The following is a 13,386-nucleotide window of genomic DNA, read 5'->3' as shown; positions in this document are numbered from 1 at the left end:
TAATTCAGCACCTGGTGCAGCTTATAAATACTTGTTTCATGAATATTGTATGATTGAATGAAGGGAAATATAGTCATTATGTATTATGAATGGTAGATAAATAGTTACTAATATTAATGCATGTCATGAGGTAACTCAAAAATTGGAGATCAAGAAAAAGAGAATCTACTGACACACCTTATGAGGAAACCTAGAAGAGTGTGGTGTAATAACAGCTTAGAAGGCAGACAACCTCAAGACAGAGTAGATAGCCAATGTGTCAAACACTGTTGAAAGGACAGGTTAGAGTGGGAAAGAAAACAACCCATAAATTTGGCATCATGGACACAACTGGTGACATGGATATAAGCCAAAATAACATCCTACATAATTAACACCAGATTAGCAGTATTAGCAATCAATCAGAACAGACAGTATCCTGGTCCCTGAACAGGGTCATGGAGACCTTCTATTATGCCAAGTATTAACCCTTTAAGTGCTAGATTTAGAAGAGGTCTGGTACCTTGAGAGGAGGGCTGGGACAGCCCACAGAGTGGTAGGGGACTCAGGAGCTCATGGCAGCAAATATTTACCAGAATGGAAGTCTTTTAATATTTTAGCAAACTGTGGGGACATAATGATGCAAGCAGATGAATAACAGTCTGGTATTAAGCAAGCATAACAGAGTGAAAAATATAAAAGGATGCAGAAGCCAGACTGAAGTCAGTTATAAAGTAAACATGGGACTTTCTCTTCTGATAATATAGCAGATGAATAGCATAAAGATTAATAATAAAATGGATAACATAGAACCATCTCCCAAATTAAGAAATAGAACTTTAGAACCTTGCCAATAGTTTCAAAACTATCTTGTGTAGCCCCAAATATCTCATATTCCCTTCCCTTTCCACTACCTTTTCTTGATTTTTGTGGGTTTTTTCTTTTTATTTCTTTAAAGATTTGCTTAATTTGTAAGTATCATTAAATAGTAGTTTTTTGTGGGGGGTAGAAGAAGTAGGGATTTTTAAACTTAATACAAATAGAATCATAATGTATAACTATTTTTAAATATATTATTAAAAATAATTTTATTCTTTCTTTCTCAAGAAGTTCCTGAATTTATTGCACTACAATAGAGTAGATAACACATTCTCAGTATAAAAAAATCATTCCCAAGTGGGTGAAAAATAGTTCACATGGGGTAGGAAAAAAATCACTCTTTTTATAATTAAAATACACTATATCTATAGTATTAATACTATAGTATAGTATAGTATAGTATTATAGTTCCATGTGTTGGGGGAAGATTAGGGGAAAATGTTTAAAACATGCTTCTTAGGTGAGCAAATAATGAAAACAATATTACAAGACACTTATGTGGATATATAACAGTGGGTAGATTGAGAATTAAAAAGAAATAGGTGAGCAAATAATGAAAACAATGTTACAAGACACTTATGTGGATATGTAACAGTGGGTAGATTGAGAATTAAAAAGAAACTTCTCTTGTTTGTCTCTTCAAAAAGAAAGAAAAAGAGAAAGAAAATAAGGAAGACCAAGGAATAACAGACTTGTAGCAGGACTTTAGGCCAGACAATTCAGACTAGAGTTGGGCTTGGAGGGGGTAGGGAGCTCAGAATTCATACTGCCAAAAAAAAATACCACCTGTTGCCAAGAAAAATAAAAACAAACAATTACTTGATGACAGAACACATTGAGAGACAAGAGCTGGGAAAAGCTAATGTATATAGAAAAATATGCACGTTAAAATATAATGCCAAACTAAGACAAATGGAAGCAAATTAAGTGTTGAGGAATTATAGCATTTAGGAAACTTTCTTGGAAGAAAACAAAACAAAACAAAATGCAATACAATTCTATGACAACTATCTGGAAAGGATCCAAGAAATTTGTAATCATAATATGCATAATATGCCAGCACCATTAAAAGGATTAGTAGTGATCTTTGCATTTATTTAAACATACAACTGAGGCAAACAGAATTATGGAGAAAAATCAGAATGTGTAGGTTATAAAGCTCAAACAAATACACAAAATTATTCTTAACAAAAATCCAGTGTTCAAAAAGCTAGATGGTAATTTGCTATCCTAAATTTCCAATCAAGAAGACAATTGAAATGCTTTTTTAAAATTACATATTTATAGCAAAAAAGGAAACACTTATCTCTCTATCTCTCTATCATGTTGCAGGTTGTGGTGGAAGGTTTGGACTTTGACATCTGAGATCTGGCAGGTATCATATGGCCTAACTGTAAGCTTTCTCTCCCACTGAATGCTCATAGATAAGGACCCTTAGCCAAATAACCCTCTTTATAGTAGGCACCAGCATGGTGCCTTGTTTATTGCTGAATAGAGAGTTCATTCAGTTCCCTGCCAGCCTGCTGAATTATTCAAAGAAGTCAACCACAATTTCCCACGGGAACCCAAAATCATCCCACTTCTTGTTACTATAAAGCATGTTCCCACAGCTCCTGCTCATTCTGTCTGTTCCAGAATGCAACTCCCATGTGGCCCTGAATGGTGTACGGTGTCTTCCACCCAGGGCTCTGTGTACATGTGACTGTAAACTGTCATCCATCTCATCTGTCTGGTGCTGAGTGTCATGTGTTTGGCCTGTGGGTGTAGAATGTCACCTGCCATTCAGTAAACACAGGACATTGAGGCCATCAAGCCATCAGCCACTGCAAACACCCCCAACTGTGTACCTTGAGGGGATTCAGAATAGGAAAAAAAAAAAAGTAGAATACTGGCCCTAAAGAGTTTACATGTCAAAGAAATGATTTCAGTGAGCCCAGACCTTTACATCTTCCCATACATAGAAAAGCACTAAATTCATGACCTTGGGATATCTGGCTTTCTTTAATTAGTAGTAATATTTTGATGTTCCAACTATCTGGTTTTTGTTGCAAAACTTCTATATATCTTGGCTCCTCCCTCACCTCTGGGAAACAGTCCCTCAGAACTATTTGAGAGGCTGCCTCCCAGGCTTCAGTTCTCAGAAAGTCTGAGAAATTAAAACATAATTCTCAACTTTTAGGTTATGCATTTTTTTCAGTCCACAGGCCATCCCCTAACCCTAGGGCAGAAATCCCTCTGTCATCAGCAGAGTGAAGAGCTAATCAAAATTCAAGTTATGATCAGTAAAACTATCATGCTCAGTCTATGAGCTTGAGAGAAACACCTGTTTTCTTTATTTGCCAAATTTAAAGTGTATGTCGTACAGCTTTTTCCAAGAATTTGGTTCTCCATGAGGAAAAAAAGATATTTTGCTCTTTCCATTTAAGCTGAATATGAATAACTGAGTAACTAAACATATGATGTCATAATAGCCATGAAAGACTTTTAAACTGAAGAATTTTAAAGGGTACAAAGAAGTTCTTCATTAAATTTTTATTAATTTAGATTTCAATATGTGTACTAACCAGACAATTCCAAAAACAATTATTTTGGAAGTTTGCCTGTATAAATTGAGTGAATACACAAAATTGATTTCCCACTGCTTATATTTTTAAATTATCACAAAATTGTATTTTCTCCCAAATTATTGAAAAAATCAATAGTCTTGATTTGAAATGGAAGAAGAGAAATGGTTTGCTAATAATTGTATTCATATATTTTCCATTTTATTGAAAGAGGAAAGTAGATTCCTCATTTTATCCTTTAGAGACAGAGAAAGGAGGGGACAGGAAGGGAGGAGGGAAGGGAGAGGGGAGAGAGAGATTGAGAGAGATGGGGGGCAGAGAAAATAAGATTCTACTTATTGCAATTTTATTCATAAATTTCAAAAATTAAAACTAATGAGAAGGCCACAGTGTTTTTTTTTTTTTTTTTAGTAATAAAACTTTCAGTTTGTGAGAGTCACTTAAAAATATTTTCAGTCTCAAGTAAGGGCATTTCACAAAGACTACAGAATTGATTTACAATTTCCTATTGATCTTGCTGTCAGTCAATCCCTGCACTAAACACAGAAGAAACAGGCCTTATGAGATGGGCCAATGGCAACTAAATTTATAATTGAAGTGTGGTTGTACACGTTTGACCAGAAAATATAAGCAGAGTCACCAAGGGAACACTAGCAGGTGATTGATACGGTTTACATTAGCATGCAATTTGGAAATAAGAGGTTTGAATAGGGCATGCCCACAAGGAAATGAATAGACAGATGGATGTTACAAATAAGACACAAATCTCACAGAGCCCAAGTATTCAAGAATTAAGATGAAGAACAAATTCATAATATTGATGTAGAAACCACATTCTACAGGAAGAAATAAAATACTGTAGAAATCTAATCTGAACATATCAGAAGACTGACATTACACTTCATATCCAAAACCACAGAAATCTCTTTACAACAATCAGTGAGTGAGTCAAGATTTGTCAATGAGCCACTTATTCTGGGATACTTCCAGGTACTTACCATAGATTTTATGGGAAAGCAAGCACTTGTTTTGCCTATGTGGTAAGAGTGACACCCCAGTCACACAACATAGGACACTGGGACATCTCAGAATGTGTAATACCCCAGATAAGAACATTTGAAGGCTGTCAGGAGAGCAGATGCTGCTAATAATAAAAGCACTCCATTAATTTGTATTTAGGTAGCCATACAGGAACTATTTTGTTTATAATGTTATCAACTATTTTGTTTATAATGTTATCAACTCACATTTACCACTGTGAAGGAAATGACAGATCTTTGATGACCACATTATAATTAAAAGTTAATGTTATTGCTTGAAAAGTCCCAGAAAGTTTTATAATTTATGACTATAGCTTATTATAAATCTCTTGCTGAGCTAACCAAGAAAAAAGGATAGACCAAAATTGTCAATATTAGTAATGAAAGAGAAGATACCACATCAATACTACCAATAGAAGAAAACAGAAGTACTTCTTAACTCATGCTCTGAGGCCAGCTTTATCCTGGTACCATAACCACACACATCTCACTCCCTCTATCTCTCTCTCTCTCTCACACACACACACACACACACACACATGCACACAAACACACAAGTTGATTCCTCTACTAAGCATTTGAAAAAGGGCTGATGCAGTTGAGGTGGATGACTTGTGTCTGGGTTACCTGCCCATGTAGCTCACATGTAATGTTTGCTGCTCATGCCTGATCCTGACAGATCATTTCTCTTTTCCTATAGATGGTTGCTGGGTTAGTCCAACTTTATGATTCTAGTGTCTGAATGATCCCAGTTCATCATGTCCAGTTTTGGATGCATGAAGGCTTCACATCCCCCATTCAAGTTCCCCTTGTCTGCCAGAACCTAGTATCAGGTCAACCAATGTTTTTTAAAGGTTGTTAATTCTCCACCTCAGATAACAAGCCTTGGAGTTTACACTGTGATTTTTCTGTTGGAACTTGACATAAATTCTTCAAGTTATCTTAATATATACACTAGAAGTTTACCTTCTAGAACCTTAAAATGTGCCAGGTAATATTGCCCAGGTGGAGTGGTTTCTTGTCTCACGATTTGGTCATGCTCAGGTGCCTTTTCACATAATAAGTAAAATTCAAAATTGGCAGCTTTGCTTGTCACTTTGTAGATAAGTAAGAAGAATTTTCTCTTGTGTCGTGCATGCTGCCTCAAAAAGTCAAAGATGTCCAGGTTTGTGCTAAACTCTTCACAGTTGGAGGGAGAAGTTCAATATTTTTTAAATTAAAATAAAAATATTTTAGATGATTAAATTAATATTTTTGTTGCATATGCCTATGGGTTTTAGTATTTGTGTAATGAACATCAAAGTCAGGTTACAGAACAATTCCATCACTTGCTCCAAAACCTTCACTACACTCTCTCATGATCCATAATCCCTAGCAGTCACTGACCTGTTCTTCAGTACTGTAATTTTGTCTTCTTGAGAATGTCATGTAATTGGAATCATATAGCATGTAACCTTTTGAGATTGGCTTCTTTCACTCATGCCTTTGAGACTAATCCAAATTCTCACGTATATTAATAATTCATTCCACTTAACTGCCAAGAAAATTCCACTGTATGGTTACATTACAGTTTATTTATTCATCACCAATTGGGGGACACTTGGGCAATTTCCAGTAAATTTGTTACAGCTAATAGAGCTGCTATAAATATTTTTTACAAGTTTTGTGTGAATATATGTTTTCATTTCTCTAGAGTAAATGCCCAGGAGTGGGATTTCTAGGTCAAGTAAGAAGTATATTTATAAGAAATGTGATCCATTTTTCAGGGTTTTGTACCAACTCACAATCCCACCAGCAAAATCTATCTAGTTCTTCAATCTTGCCAGCAGTGAATGTTTGACATGGCCTACACCACTAACTTCTAAAAACTTCACTGATATGACATTGTCTTAAATCATTTATAGTTTTATTTCCCATCCCATATGTTTTCAACAGGGCTTCCAAGCCTAATTTTCACTCTTGCTCTTGGCTAATTAACATGGTGCCATCAGAATATGCAAATGTTTCACATCTCTTTGGATAATAATTTGCAGAGGATGAAAGATAATATAGCCCTAGGGTAAGACTATTAATACTACTATCTGTCTTTTGTTAATAAAAACTGTTTTTTGTCCTTCTTCATTATGAAATATTATAGGACACATTTGTTTAATAAAGACCTCTTATCTGTACCTGTTATCAAGTTGGTCAACTGGACCCAGGCCAGGGTCCTAGACTGGACTGAGACCCCTTGTCTTGGCCAGGGAGGTTCTTTCTCCAATTAGATTCATGTAGCCAATAACAAAACTGATACTAACTTTATTCAATGGCCAAAGTATGAAGAAGAGGGAACCTAGTTCTTAAACCAACTTCTTAACCCAATTTGGGCAGAGATGCCAAATATATAGGAGGGTTGAAGTAAAAGGGAGGGAGTTGGAAAGAGTGAGAAGAATATTCATGAGTTATCTGAGAACAGGGGTGTGGTTTGGACCCAGGACTGACTCAACACTTCTTTTCAGTCCTTGTATGGTTTTTCCCAGCTGTCGCCATGGCAATTGTCAACTGTCATGGTGTTGGTAGGTATATGATTGTGCATGCTAATGTATTACAATGAGTGTATAATGAGGCTCAAGGTGTACTGTAAGTCAAATCCTCTACCATCTTGGGCTTAATTGTCTCTAACTAGATCTCATTTTTTCCTCTTTGCAGCTACCTCCTGAAACTTAAATAAGAGTAATTGGTTTCCATTCAAGGGAGGGGCAGAGGAGTGATTCTGGGGCAATAGCTTTGGTAACACACCTGAGGCCATGTTATTCTGTTCTAACAAAGATAATATATTTATCATTGCAGCAGTAATTAGGATTACTACTTAGTTGAGTTTCCAGAAGTCAACTGTTGTCTTTCAGTATCCATCTTGCTTTTTGGGGGGACAGACAATCATGAAATGTGGTTATGATAGGAAACATGGAGCCTGCATCTTATAGATATTCAAAGATGGCAGTAATCAGTGTCATTCATCCTGAGATATTATTTTTGATTCAAGATCCTGACCAGGATGAGAGAAGTACCGTAGGCTTCCATGTTGCCACCTCTGTTGTAGGAATTCTTACTCCATAGGCCAAGTAATCAATGTGGGAATCCTTCCAACCCTCAAGTATTTCCATTGCATTTATACATTTAGGAACTATGGAAATGAATACTAGATGTGTCAGTGACCCAGAGAATCTACTGTGTGTTATAACTTAGCCATGTCATGCCCTTACCCTAACAGGGAAATTTAATAACATTATAAAATTAAATAGTGAGGGAAACACAGTAAGTGCTTAATACATGTGTATTATTTCAGTGGCATTTGTCACAAGGTATCCCATACACATCTCACATTCTAATTCAAGAGCTATAATGGCAGAATGAAAACAAAGATGACTCCAGATGTGTATAAAACCAATTATCACTGTGTAATTTAAGTTAGTTGATAAATGCTTCTAATTGCAGTCTTCAGTTTACTTTTAGTCACTGTTGCTATTTTGCGCTTAAATTTTAGGTTTATGTTTCTGTTAGTTGTTTTTACTCTCTATATTTCCTATTTAGTTTCACTTTATATTCTTCACTTTAAATTTTAAGTGTATTTCAAAACCATGAGTAATCAAAATTTAAAGGATGTCACTGCTAGTGGTATAATTATGAGAGTACACAGATGGCTTATTAAGAGAGTGGGGGAAAAAAGCCTGAGCAAAGCTGCAAATGCTAACTTTCAACCTGGGAATCTTTCATTCTATAACATAAATTCACTGCCAGCAAGCTGCGCATACAGAAACCACACTAACAGTTGTAAATGAGAATCAGCAGATTTTAATCTGAGACTAGTATCCAAAATGTATTGATCCTCAAGTATAGTTACATATTTCTTTTCCACTGAGATAATTTCAAAGTTTTAATTTGACTTTAAAGTCTAATTTATAGAAATCAATGTACTAAATAGCAAGAGCCAAAACAAACAATCCTGATATTAACAGATGTTCTTAAGAAATATTTGAGAAAATATAACACAAAAATATTTTATTCTTAATTCTGAAATAAAGATGATAGTGAAATAAGGATGGAATCTCATGTTTATTATTTATGTACATAATCCTTAAATAGGTATTAGTCTGATTTTAATAAATGTTCACTGTCTACAAAGGCAATCATGGGACTTAAATTCTGTTTTGTTTCTTTTTTAATCAAACTTGACCAAGTTGATACAAAAAAAGTCAGTCAATTTGGCTCTCATTTGCCTTCTTTTCTAATAACACAATCATGTACCAAAACAGTAAACAATCTTTGCAGGGGTAAATGTTATTTCAAAGAGTAAATAATTACTCTTTAAAATTTAAGCAATTATCTTTTTCTCTTTGGTATTATTAATTAAATAGAAAGAAGAATCGAGGTGAGTTTTCAAGTGATATGAAAAGCAAGAAGTTTTGACATATTTGGAAGTAAGGGAATAAATATACACAAGAATATGACTGCTGAGCATTATACTTTACAGAATTAAACTGATAAAACACTTTAATAAAGTGTTCTAATTATTTTTACTTATATATCCCCTAAGTGCATTTAATTCTGTCTTCTCTCTTTAATGATAATCCAAATATATACATATTCATATATGAAATTCATCAGATTGCTGCTTCATAACTGAAGTGTGCCATGAAATTTCACCATTCAAATCTACATTTCTATTATCATAGCTTGGCTTCTTATACACTACCTTAATTGTGAAGATAATTATAAGGACAATAAAATCATTCTAAATAGGCTACTCAGAAATAACATGATAATACTTTATCAATGCTTTGTCCGTGACATTTCCACAAGTGGGATAATCTTCTGATAAAGCAAATGTATATAACAGTCGAACAACTGAGGTCTCAGGGCAGATTCAAGAAAGAAAGTTGTTGTTTTTCCTTCTTGTTTTGCTTTCTGTTAACTTGCTCATGACTTCTGTTATCTGCCATTAGGTATTTGTGGTGCTTCGTTAAAGTAGATTAACCAAATTCTCATATAATTTTCAACTCTCTCAGAAAAGAACATGCTCTTCTATCCCCAGATATTTTTTTTTTTGAATGTTGAGAAAAATGTCAAGCCTATCAAACCCAGCATAATAAGTTTTAAAGAAAATGGGTTATCTTCTGGTTTTCACTTACTGTTAAAAGTATCCATAAAAGTTGAGGAAAACCAAAAGATTTGGCTCATGTTTCTTGAAAGGCCAACTAAATTTCCCTTGACAAGTCAAATGATTTCTAACGAATGACTTCAACATAAATGACATTTTTTTCCAAAAAGAAATACAACTTAAATCATATAAATTCTTTTAAAGGTAAAGTTTCAACCTTAAATTTGATCATGTAGAAATACACCAGATAATGATAGCAATGTATAAGGAGTTAATATTTACCAGATAACATCAAGAGTAAATTGGAATACACATTTTAAAGAGTTTTAACAACCTTCAATGTCCTTCATAGTTTCTTTATACACAATCTTTATTCTAAAATATATTGGTCAAAATTTTTTATTAATTTATACATCTTTTTTATAATACATATTATTTCCATATAGCCCTCTCAGTGTTTTATTATCACTTATAATAATATTCACATTTTATTCAATTATCACCAGCATTTTTCTCATATTATCTAGCATTTCTCACTTCTTTCCAAGCTTCCTATCTTTGTTTAACCATAATATGAAAAATATCTCACCATTTTCTCTAGCTTTGCTATTATTCCTTACCTTTATTTAAGCTAAAATCACACATTCTTTCCAATTGTTATCTTTCATATGACAGCCTTCCCATTTTTTCCATTGTCCCTGGCATATTTTTCTTTGCAATTATTCATTTGCTATGCTAGCTACTATCTTCATGAAAAGATTTAGGTTGTGGTGTCCTACATTTTTAGAAAGCTTTTTTCCAATCATCAGTTCTTCTGATAATTAGTACAAAACACTTACCAGCATTTTCTGCTGCTTTGAGTCCTGAAAATGAATTATTTCTGCAGCACATGTAAGATGACTTGGGTTTTCACCTATTCTTTTACCAACCAGAGTTGCTATTCAGATACTACATTAAATATGTAGTTCAAAATTTGTCACATAATTAAAAGGTGAAATGGAATCTCAGAGGAAAAAAAAAATCATTTTCCCCAAGAATATAGTATGTTCCAGAAGAATTAAAGAAGACAAAAATCATAGATATAGCAAAATTAACTTCATGCCTTTCAAAAGACATTACTAATCCTTATTTTTAAAAAATACTTCAGGCCTCTACCATTGTTACAGAGAAATTGTTGTTTAAACTAATTGTGTGTCTGAATAAATAATATATATAGTATTCTACTATATCAGATATTACTTATTTTTTTTTTCCTTTGCAAAATATTTCCTTTCTTTTAAAAGTCAGGTTTCAATTTCCTGGGAAAATTCCTGAAAAAAAAACCAAAAAACTTCTCCTCAAAAGAATTAAGCATGATGCGCTAATAGCAACTAGAAATGCTAGCAGTAACTAGAAATGAAAGAACAGAGACACAAGACAAAAGGAGAGTGTAAGTATGTCAACCCAACCACCACCACACCACTGTGCACACACACCCTGCTATTACTACTAACACAGCTACCACTAGCAAATACTCTTTAGATGTATAGAATTTAAGAAATTGAGTTGAGACACATCTCAGCACTTAGTTAAGTAATAACATAATGATTAACACTTGCATTTTAATTGTATGTTTTGTGGGAAAATAAATGCTAGGATAATTGGGAAATAAGTATCTAAAAAAAGAGACAAAAATGAAATGAATGAAATGAAAGAGAAGACAGATTTCTCACAAAACTTATGTTTTCACACCTGGAAGTTTTATTTGACTTTTTAATCACTTGGCTCCTAAATTTAGAAATTAATTAAATTTATATTTTCATATTCATGCACAATTAATTTTGAAAAATACATATGAAAGTGGCATATATTTTAAAGAATAATCTTATACATATATTAAAATGAGCCATTATTATTAAAACAAAACAAATAAACAGATGACACCTACCAGGTGAACACGAGGAAGCAGAAATAATTGCCAGCAGCTGTTTAGAATAATAGGTAAAATATGAAGTTTCTAACCAGCTGATGTTGTTTTTGAGCCCTGAGTCACTTACTGAATTTATTTTGAACATATTACATCACTATAAATTAATGTTAGTAATTTCACATTTAAAATGGTGATGAAAAAGTAGCACCCAGCCCATACTGCTGTTACAAGCGTGATGCTTTTGTCCTAATAAATAAAAAGTATTTAGTCTGTATAGTATAAGAACTGAATAAAGACAAAACTATTTTATTAATAATGTTTCTAAGACCTTCTTTAAACTGTCAATCAAAACTCTAACCATGATACTCTAACTTAAACCATGAAAATTTCAATAATGCTCCTTGAGTTCTTTCAAGAAAAGAGGGTTTAAAGATGAGGCAGGTTACATTCTAAGGCCTTTCACCCCAGGGCTGTGCCTTTGTCTTTCCTAGCAGCTGGTGGAATCTAACATAATGCTTAACATGCAATAAGTACTAAATTATTTCTTGTAGGATGAATGAACTCTTTCACATGAAAGGCAACCCAAGTTATAAAGATTTATGCTTAATAGGGTATGCTCTGAATAATAGATTATCTGAAACAAAGCAATACAATAAAACTGCATATTTTAAAAGGAAAGACTTTTTATTGAATTAAGAGAGGAGTGAACTAATATTAATGGAAACATATGCAATTCAACTCAAATTTTATCCTCTGTTAAAAATATAAGCCTGAAAGCAAAGTTTTCTCTAAGGTTTTAAATAGTGGATAGAAAAACATGACAACCTAAACAGCAAACTTGGTAAAATGAATAAAGTATGCTCTTTATTCAAATGCAGTTTACAAGATGAAACATATTGATAGATATTCTCAACTCTAAATATAATATAGAGTAACTAGAAAAAAATGATAAGCATTTCTTACAACACTTTCAGTGGAAACTGTCTTTTATATCTTAAGTATCTCAAAGCCAATAGTTGTCTTCTTTGGCCTTAGTTATTACACCCAAATGATTTCTCCACTCCATCCTGCAAAACTGTGTGCTTAGAATATCATTTCCCCTCCCTCTCCAATGCTGTAATATGCAGATCTACTGATCTTCCTGTGATCTTTATATTAAAGACTTAGAACTCCCTTATTCATTATTCTCCCATTCCACTCATCCTGTGACATCATTCTCAAAGTCTTCAACATGATATGAAGGATTCATCCAAGAATTTTTATTTTTCATCTCCAACTTTTCCTCAGCACTATCTCAACCACTCACATTCAGTTATAAACCACAGACTCCATGATCACTAACAGTACCATCAGGAGTATATTTAAATATTTCACTCTTTGAGAACCATCATTCGGTTTTCTAGTTCATGTGCTTTGAATTTTCAATGCCACGGTCCTTTTAATTCATCAATATCTAATCCATAGAGCCCATCATTTCCTTCACTTTATATGTCAAGTTCATCAGCTTAACTTCACTCTTTTGTAGCATGGGTTCTATGTTCCATGATAATTCTGTGTTGCAAGTATACTTAATTCCTTACACCCCTATGCTTTAATTAATGCATGACTGAAAATATTCCAACACTCATTAAATTCAAATATCTTTCTTTTCATAGCATTCTTATCTATCTTTACAGTGCCAAATATTGTTAATACTTGTGGAAACTCAAAACTTGAAGAGCTAAATTTTTTTAGGACAAGGTAATTACACAGATGAATAGATTCCCATTAATTCCATGAACACAAAATATAGCCTTTATATTAGCTGAAACAAACACTTCAGTATATTTTTTCCTCTCACGTATGACCCATCTACTCATGTTTGGGTCTTCTCCACTT

Source organism: Camelus dromedarius, chromosome 13, assembly GCF_036321535.1.
Source record: "Camelus dromedarius isolate mCamDro1 chromosome 13, mCamDro1.pat, whole genome shotgun sequence".
Taxonomy (NCBI): domain Eukaryota; kingdom Metazoa; phylum Chordata; class Mammalia; order Artiodactyla; family Camelidae; genus Camelus; species Camelus dromedarius.
The sequence above is the reverse complement of the archived record's forward strand: the minus strand, read 5'-3'. Positions refer to the sequence as shown.